The sequence below is a fragment of the Tasmannia lanceolata genome, unplaced genomic scaffold (genome assembly GCF_043159265.1).
Source record: "Tasmannia lanceolata isolate RefF3 unplaced genomic scaffold, GAP_Taslan_0.1 ptg000019l, whole genome shotgun sequence".
NCBI classification, from domain to species: Eukaryota; Viridiplantae; Streptophyta; class Magnoliopsida; order Canellales; family Winteraceae; genus Tasmannia; species Tasmannia lanceolata.
In genome coordinates, this window is record NW_027518696.1 from 23,361,984 (window position 1) to 23,371,342 (window position 9,359).

Here is a 9,359-nt window from a genome sequence, read left to right on the forward strand (position 1 = left end):
AAGGTAACCCTAGTTTTTTCCCCCTAAGGGTTTTACCCCATTTATAAGGCTTTTTATCCTTTCATTTTTCACCAAAAGTTTTTTTTTACCTGTCGAATTTGGTTAAAGGGTGGTGGCAAAGAATAGTGAGACTTTTCTCGCCTCGGAAGGTTCATCTGGTACCTTCATCCCTACAAAAACCCGTAAGTTCTTCTCCTCTTCTTTCTGCTATTTCTGCCCTTAAACATGTCTGATGCTTCAGATTCACAAAACCCTTCCGGGAGCGTAGGGCATATGGAGAACTCATAGTCTCCTCATAAAGTAGATTCAGATGAAGGGCTTAGGGATGAGGCCAGCACTAGTGAGCCACCGGCTCCAGCGAAATCTTATAAGAAGAGAAAACCCACTATGAAGGAGAGAGCCCCTAAATTGTCTAAAAGAATCAAAACTGATTCGGGGGCCACTGGTGATATTTACAAACCTGATGACATTCCTTTGGGTTTGATATTGAAAACACCGTTAGGGGAGCAACACATTTTCCTAGTTAAAGAGTCTGCCGATTTTTTTGAGGCTATGGGAGATGTTGGGGGACCCCATAGACCGGAGATAGTCACGACTCAGATTTGCACCTTGATAGGAAAGAACGTAGATGATATCCGTGGGGAGTACCTCATTCCTGATGACTATTTTATTCGGATACCCAACTCCACCGAGCGAGCTTGTGAAAGTTCAATCGCGGGTGAAACAACCTTTTATCTAGAGGCCTTTCGCGGGGGTCTACGATTCTCCCTAGCTGAAGTAATTCCTCAAATCTTCAAGTTTAATGGGATAGCTCCCTCTCAAGTCTTTCCGAACAATTGGAGAAATTTGTTGGCCTACTTGGCCAAAAGCAAATTTTTGAATGCTGATGTGTCGCTTGATATCTTCCGTCGGTGTTTTAAACTGGTTGATGATGGGGAATGGTTGACCATTACGTATCGCCCAAACATAATGATTGGGGCGAAAACCCCTTCTTCAATCAAAGGGTGAAAGAATGAGTTTGTTTTTGTTCGGCCTCCAACGGGCGCTGGATGGGATTTTCCCTTTGATTGGAGAAAACCCTCGGCCGGCAGATTAAGCGTTTTGCCGAAGCTAGGAAATATGGGAAATACGATTTTCAGGTCCATCTCGTCGGGCTTTAAGATCGACACCCGGGAGTTCAATGACAAAGAAAAGCTTGTAGAATATGGTCTGTGCCATGAGGTAGTTCGCCCCAGAGTTTCCATCAAGGGGGTTGGATCCGCCAAGAGCGAGAATTCTCGTTTCTGCTTCATATTCATTCGATTGTGCCCTTGTTGAAGGTCCTAATAGTTATGTTCCTTTATGCAGTAATGGCGTCCCAACAAACTGGTGTTTCTGAGAGGAGAGAAGTCCCAAAAAAAATCCAGGTTCCTAAAAAGAGCAGAGAGTCCGAGAAGGACAAAGTTCCTAAGAAAGGTGGAGCTCCTTCGCGACCGACCTCGACGATATCAATGGTAGCTCTGGAGAGGGCTTGAAGAGCAAGATATGGAGGGCAACAATCCGGTTCCGCCCCTCCTTTGACGACTTTTTTTGGAAAGTCGAAAGAACCGTCTGGAGGAGAGAGGCCTGATCCGGGAAATAAACTCAAGGAGGGTACTTCCGAGGTTCCGATTGATGGAGGTCCCAGCAATCTTCCCCCTTCCTTTACTGTTGATGGGAGTAGGCGAACACAACTTCTCTTTCATCATGTCGACCTTCCGGAAGGAGACCCCTTTATTCCCTCTTGGAAAGTTGGGGACAAAGACTCGGCTATCCATAATCCACGGCTCGGGGTAGAAATGTGTCTGAATAGCATGCTCCCGAATGATAAGGAAGAGTTACGAAAATTGAGTGCCGAGGCTTTAAGCTGCTTCTTCCTTCACCAACAGAAGATAGTAAGTATAACTGAACCTTTCTTCTTTCCTTTTTCTCTTTATATTCGCTCAGACTTATTCTTCACTATCCCATGTTAGATGAATGACCTCAGTGCCGTGGCTTCCAACTGTATTATGGACACATTGGCGGACAACCTACAGCTCCGAAATGCGGTTAGCGGCCTAGAGGGAAAGAATAGTTCTTTACAAGACAGAGTTGCAGAACTGGAGAAAAAGGAGAAAACCGATAAAGAGATCATTGCTGCGCTCCGAAAGGACTTAGAGGACACGCAGTGGAAACTCAAAGAGTCAGAAGAGGCCGTTAACGAGCTAGTTCGAGATTGGTCGGTAGTCGAGGCGGAGGCAATCTCCAAATTTAAGGAGAGTGAGGATTTTGGCTTTGAAGTAGTGTTCCACGCTCCCGACTTTGAAGTGAGGGGGTCCGAATAATGCAAGAGGCAAGTCCTACAAATTATGCCCGATTTTCCGGTAGAGTGCTTCACCGCCCCTAAGACGGATACCGTGCCCACTGACTCTCCGATCATTGCCGAGTTGAACCTTCCTTCTGCTAATTTTTAAAGTTCTTTTTTAGATGCGCTTGGTTCTTTTTAAACTTATCTGGTTTGTAATATTTGCCTCACGATAGGGCATATACTTTGTGGTGGTGTGCTTTTGTTAGCACTTCTTGGTACTTACAAGTACCTTTTATTTATGTTTATACGATGCACGAGTTCTATTCCTCACCTTTATGGGGGAATAAGATTTGTACTTTTGATTTTATGTACCTCCTGCCTTTCCTCTGTGAGGGGACGGGGTTTTCTTTTATTTCTCTGATTACTTCCTCTCTCATTCTTATTTAAAAATAAAAAGGGGGAATCCAGGTAAAGAAGTGGCTGGACATTTGGTCCATGCTTTTCTTACGAGAAGTGGGACAGACCCTCGGTCCTATTCCCATTTTATTTAGGGATACACTCTATTGTTCCTTTATAAAGGTAAAAATTTTCGGGTATTCCCTTTGTGCTTTGCACGTCGGTCTTCTTTCTTCGATTGATCAATTTGAAGTCGACTCACCCGGCCTCCTTTGTGAGGAGAGAACTCATATCCAGTGATATTTTTATTGGTATCCGGAATGATCAACCTCGGTTGCACTTCACATATCAGCTGGTTTGATCTAAAGATAAGGGCATAGGGTCCTCCTGTCTAATGGGTCAGACGAGTGCCTCACCCTACTCGACCGACTTCTATGCTCGGTAGGTGGACATTAACCTTAAGAGGTTAATTGATGTAATGACATTGAGTCCTCCTGTCTAATGGGTCAAACAAGTGTCTTACCCTACTCGACCGGCTTCTATACTCGGTCGGTGGGCATTTAACCTTAAAAGGTTAATGGCATTGAGTCCTCCTGTCTAATGGGTCGGACAAGTGCTTTACCCTACTCAACCGGCTTCTATACTCGATCGGTGGGCATTAAACTTAAGAGGTTAATTGATGTTGTTTATATATATATATATATAATTTTTTTTTTTTAAAACATAGGTATGCAAGGGCTTTGTCAATACCCCCATTTTTTTTAAGGTTTGGCAAGCATTTTACCTTGTTGATTTATTTAATACTTTTCAAGCATGTATAGAAACATATTTAACACATAACAACATAATAGGAACCCTTTTGAAACAAATTTAAACTTTATTTCATTAAGCTAAATTCCTTATTACATCATTTTAGAAAAACTGGTTCTACTTATTCCTGCATTTGAAAGAAAAAGAAAAAGAAAATAATAAAAACTAATCAAAGAAGAACTAATTAGATTTACTGATAGAATTTTCTTAGGTTTTGCATATGAGAGGTTCTGGGGATCGATGCACAATCTAGATTTTCCAATTCGTAGGCTCCTGAGCGTAAGATCCTTATAACTTGGTAGGGCCCTTCCCATGGGGGGCGAGTTTTCCGACATTCCTTGGGTCTAAGACCTCTGCCCGTCGGAGAACCAGGCCTCCTTCCTTAAGAGCTCTTTCTTTCATCCGATGGTTATAGTACTGAGTGACCCTTTGCTGGTATTGTGGTACCCGGATCCCGCGAGAGGGGCGGGGCGCGAGCCGCCGCGCGCTCTCTCTTTTGGTCTCTCGTATCCACGCGATTGGCGTGTGCATTTTAATGTTGATTTGAATTAATCTTTCCTGTGAACTTGGGATCACTAAGGCAATCCGAATTCCACACGAAAGAGACTGACAGAGTCGCCACCTAGATGTGGGATCTAGGACCCGTAATTAACCAGAAATCTAGACTCGCTACCTGGTTACGAGAATGGAAGGTATGGGGAGTTATCCGCCACATGCACCATTCCTGCCCGATAATCGGTCTTCGATTCCAAAAGCTAACTCTTTTAAATTTATTTTAAATGGCTCATTCAACTCTATGTTAATGTGCGAACTAAGTGACATGCATCCTAGAATCTAATTTCAATGTGAATCCTAGATGTGTATCTTGATTTATTAATTTGTCTGGATTCAATCTAAGTGACAGTTCTCCTAGAATTCTAATTTCATGGAAAATCCTAAGTGATTTAATTAAGCATTTACAAGAAAATTAATATATAAAACACCACAATTTGTTGTGGTGCCGACTCGCGGGTGGTATGCCGTCAGACATCCAAGCTGCCTACGTACCCAAGCCTCACTGGGATCAGAGTCGACGTAGTTCGGTGCACCTAAGCTAAGTTACATATGCCTAACTCAACTAAGACACCGACCTAGACGGGATTGACTGTTTCAACAGTTTTAGGAGAAGTTATTTAATTCAAGTTGAAGATTTTATTATCTTAGGATTTCATCTAAGATGCTATATGATTCTCATCTAAATGCAAATGGTCCCTTAGACTAATGCAGGTTTGCCTTACATCCTAGTTTACTAGGCTTGTCCTAGGGAAAGATTGGGTGACTAGTGTAACTAGACCTATGGCACGGTTGCTATACATAGCAAGCGTCCGTGATGAGGCCGGACTCCTAACTCTAGGACTCCCTAAAACCTAAGACTCCCTAAAACTTAGGACACGACACGACACGACACCAGTGTTCCTAAATTGGGCTCTAAGGGTTCCTAAAGGAATTTTGAATCCACCGGCTCTTGGGAATCTCGAATTCTTTTGGGTTTGTGGAAACTTTTAGAGTTTTCTTGAAGCTTTTATTATCTGAAGGTATTTAGTGTGTTTGGTAGCTTTTAAAGTTGTTTATTTAGAAGGTTTTAGTTTCATTTGAAATTTTTAGTGGTCTTTTGGTTAATGGCTTTTAACGGATTTTTATCAGTGGATTTTAAATGGGTGAATTTTAGTTTTGTTAATTTTAGGTTGGATGTACTTTAGATTAATGTCTTTCGATTTTGGTTTGGAAAATGACGTTAACACAACCAAGTTTTGACAATTGCACAAATTCGACAAACCATTGACCATTAAAAGATCTGACAAATGCAGCCCACTAAAACTGTCGTAACTCTTTAACCGCTTGGCCAAATTCAACGTACAAACATGCGTTGGAAAGATCTTTTATAGGGCTACAACTTTGTAGTTCTCCATTGTTTGTAAATCTGTGATTTAGAGGTTCGAATTTGTGTTGCAAACAAAAGGACAGCAACATTAAACTGGAAATGCCTAAAGGTGTGCCGCAACCATTTTGGACTTAACTTTTTAACCGCTCGCTGTCTGATCTAGCACGAATACTCGTTGGAAACGGCACGAAAATATCTACGACTTTGTAGTTAACCATTTCCCACGATTCTGTTGTTTAGAGGTCGAAAAATCTGTTTAAAGTCTAACAGCTAGCACTATGACGGGAATGATATTGGCACCCCCATGTTTTCTTTTGATAGTTCTTATTTTTTTAGTGATTAAAAGACGGTGAATATGAAAAATGGCTTGAATGGGCCTGAGATTAGATTCAAATGGGATGTTTGAAAAAGGGGTTGTTTTTATCTACTTGGCAAGGTGGGGTATGGATATTGGGTTCTTGAGATTGAGTGGGGGCTGTTGTTATCAAATTGGAGTGGGGGCTGTTGTTATCAATTGAAAGATGGAGGTTTTGTAAGCCAAATTAAATGGGTTTTGATAATTCATGTAAAATTCAAGTTTTCTTTCTTGTAAATGTTCAAAATTTTTAATGAATTGTTTTCCCAAAAGAAATCTAAATTCCCTAACAAGCCAATGATTTCAACATCCCATTGCAAATAGGTTCTAATGACCCTAACACATTAATCATATTTAGCATAAGTGAGAACATGACCAAGGCCAAACTAGTACAAAATTAAACATGACATCAACCAAAATATACGCAAAACAACACTCAATCCTACAAATATAGAAAAGAAAATAAAATTCCAAAAGACATACCTTTTTGTAGACGATATTCCATGCAAACTTATGGAGAAGAGGGATTTGGTCTAGAGAGAGGGCTTGAATTTTCTAAGAGAGGGGTTCTCTCCTCTTTTCTTTTTTTTCCTTCTTTTCTTTGGTGAGATGAGAGGGTATTTATAGGAGAATGGGATAGGAGGTTAGGTGAGGTTAGGTGAGGTTAGGTAAGGTTAGGTGAGGTTAGGTGATGTTAGGTGAGGTTAGGTGAGGTTAGGTGAGGTTTGGATGGTTATGATGGGAGGAGAGGTTAGGTGAGGTTAGGTGAGGTTTGAATGGTTAGGATGAGAGGAGAGGTTAGGTGGTTTTGGATGGTTAGACCCAGGTCATGATCTGCCATTGATCTAACGATTTACGGAAATCGGGTCTCGGAATGGAATCAGGGTCCGGGCTATGAAGTGACCCTAGCTTATTTTGTCCCGATTGATGATCCGTAAAGTCAGATCAAGATATTAATGACCTAAAACATATAAATCAATGATAGAGGGGGTTCTCACATGGATTTAACACACTAATTTATTTGTTGATTAAAACAAAACAAAATGGGGTGTCTACAGATGCCCCTCTTTGGTAGAGATGACGTAGTCATTGAATACCAAAGTTAAAAATGACAGAACCATTTTGCGTAGTTTTAATCGACAAAGGACTCTCTAGACACAACGCACCTTAACATAATGCAAAACCTTAGATGAAACCCTAGAACTTGAATAATAATAAAAACTCGATGCGGCGCCGTTCACAAACGGGCAATTAGAGAATGAGATATCATTTTCGAATGGATTCTGAAGGGAAAGGACAAAGATCGCTCTCAAACAGTTTTTAGAAGGAGATGAGACGCCGCTCACAAGCGGGTTCAACGAGGATAAGAAGCATTCCCAAATGGACTTGGATAATGAGGCACCGTTCACAAACGGCCTCAAGGAGGATAGAAAACCATTCACAAATGGACTCGAGAAAAGAGGCACCGTTCACAAATGGGCTCAAGGAGAAGACAAGACCATTCACAAATGGACTCGAGAAATGAGGCACCGTTCACAAACGGGCTCAAGGAGGACGATACCATTCACAAATGGATTCGAGAAAAGAGGCACCGTTCACAAACGGGCTCAAGGAGAAGACAAGACCATTCACAAATGGACTCGAGAAATGAGGCACCGTTCACAAACGGGCTCAAGGAGGACGATACCATTCACAAATGGATTCGAGAAAAGAGGCACCATTCACAAACGGGCTCAAGGATAAGACAAGACCATTCACAAATGGATTCGAGAAATGAGGCACCGTTCACAAACGGGCTCAAGGAGAAGACAAGACCATTCACAAATGGACTCGAGAAATGAGGCACCGTTCACAAACGGGCTCAAAGAGGACACGAGACCATTCACAAATGGACTCAGAAAATGAGGCACCGTTCACAAACGGGCTCAAGGAGAAGATGAGACCATTCACAAATGGACTCAGAGAATGAGACACCTGTTCACAAACGGGTTCGAAGAGAAGACGAGACCATTCACAAATGGACTCGAGAAATGAGGCACCGTTCACAAACGGGCTCGAAGAATTTAGGGATTTTTTTATGAACTTGAATTTGACGTAGGAATGGATTTTTATTTTTATTTTTTAATTAAGGATTTGGATTTGATAAATTTTTTTATTTTTGGAAAATGAGGTACCGTCCGCAAACGGGCTCAAGGAGAAGATGAGACCATTCACAAATGGCCTCGAGAAAAGAGGCACCGTTCACAAACGGGCTCAAAGAGGACATGAGACCATTCACAAATGGACTCAGAGAATGAGAAACCTGTTCACAAACGGGTTCAAGGAGAAGACGAGACCATCCCCAAATGGCCTCGAGAAAAGAGGCACCGTTCACAAACGGGCTCAAAGAGGGCATGAGATTTTTCATGAACTTGAATTTGACGTAAGATTGGATTTGTTTGAATCGGGGATTGGTTTTGATGAATTTTTTATTTTTGGGAAATGAGGTACCGTCCGCAAACGGGCTCAAGGAGAAGACGAGACCATTCACAAACGGCCTCGAGAAATGAGGCACCTTTCACAGAAGGGCTCAAAGAGGACATGAGATTTTTCATGAACTTGAATTTGACGTAAGATTGGATTTGTTTGAATCGGGGATTGGATTTGATGAATTTTTATTTTTGGGAAATGAGGTACCGTCCGCAAACGGGCTCAAGGAGAAGACGAGACCATTCACAAATGGGCTCGAGAAATGAGGCACCGTTCACAAACGGGCTCGACGACACAAGATAGCTTTGATTGATGAATTCAACAATGAAAAATTTAGAGATTTTTATGAATTTGAATTTGACGTAGGATTGGATTTTTTGAATTGGGGATTGGATTTGATGAATTTTTGATTTTTTGAGAAATGAGGCACCGTCCACAAACGGGCTCAAGGAGGACATGAGACCATTCATAAATGAACTCAGAAAATGAGGCACCGTTCACAAATGGGCTCAAGGAGAAGACGAAACCATTCACAAATGGACTCGAGAGATGAGGCACCGTTCACAAACGGGCTCAAGGAGAAGACGAGGCCATTTGCAAATGGGCTCGAGAAAAGAGGTACCGTTCACAAACGGGCTCGAAGAATTTAGAGATTTTCCATGAACTTGAATTTGACGTAAGATTGGATTTGATGAATTTTTTATTTTTTTGAACTCAATGAAATCGGGGATATTATGGATCGTGCCCGACAAAGATGTTGGAAACTAGGACTTTGACGAATGATGAAACGGCAAACCTTTGGAACGAAGAACCATTACTAGCAAGAATGGATTAGGAACATTTTTATGAAACTTCAACAAGATTTTTCTCAAAGAGACTGCTGGTCTTGTCTTCTGGGGATTTTGATAACTGAAACCTTGAACAAGACATTTGAGATTGGTAATTTAGAACAACGACTCTCTTGGATATTAACATGGAAAAGCGGGATCTGCTTCTTGACAGGTGTTTAGATAAACATTTCTTGACCAGGATAACTAACCGGAAGGGAATTATGAATTTGAATGGTTCATCTTTCTGAGAAATTGGCTCAACCACCATTGCAT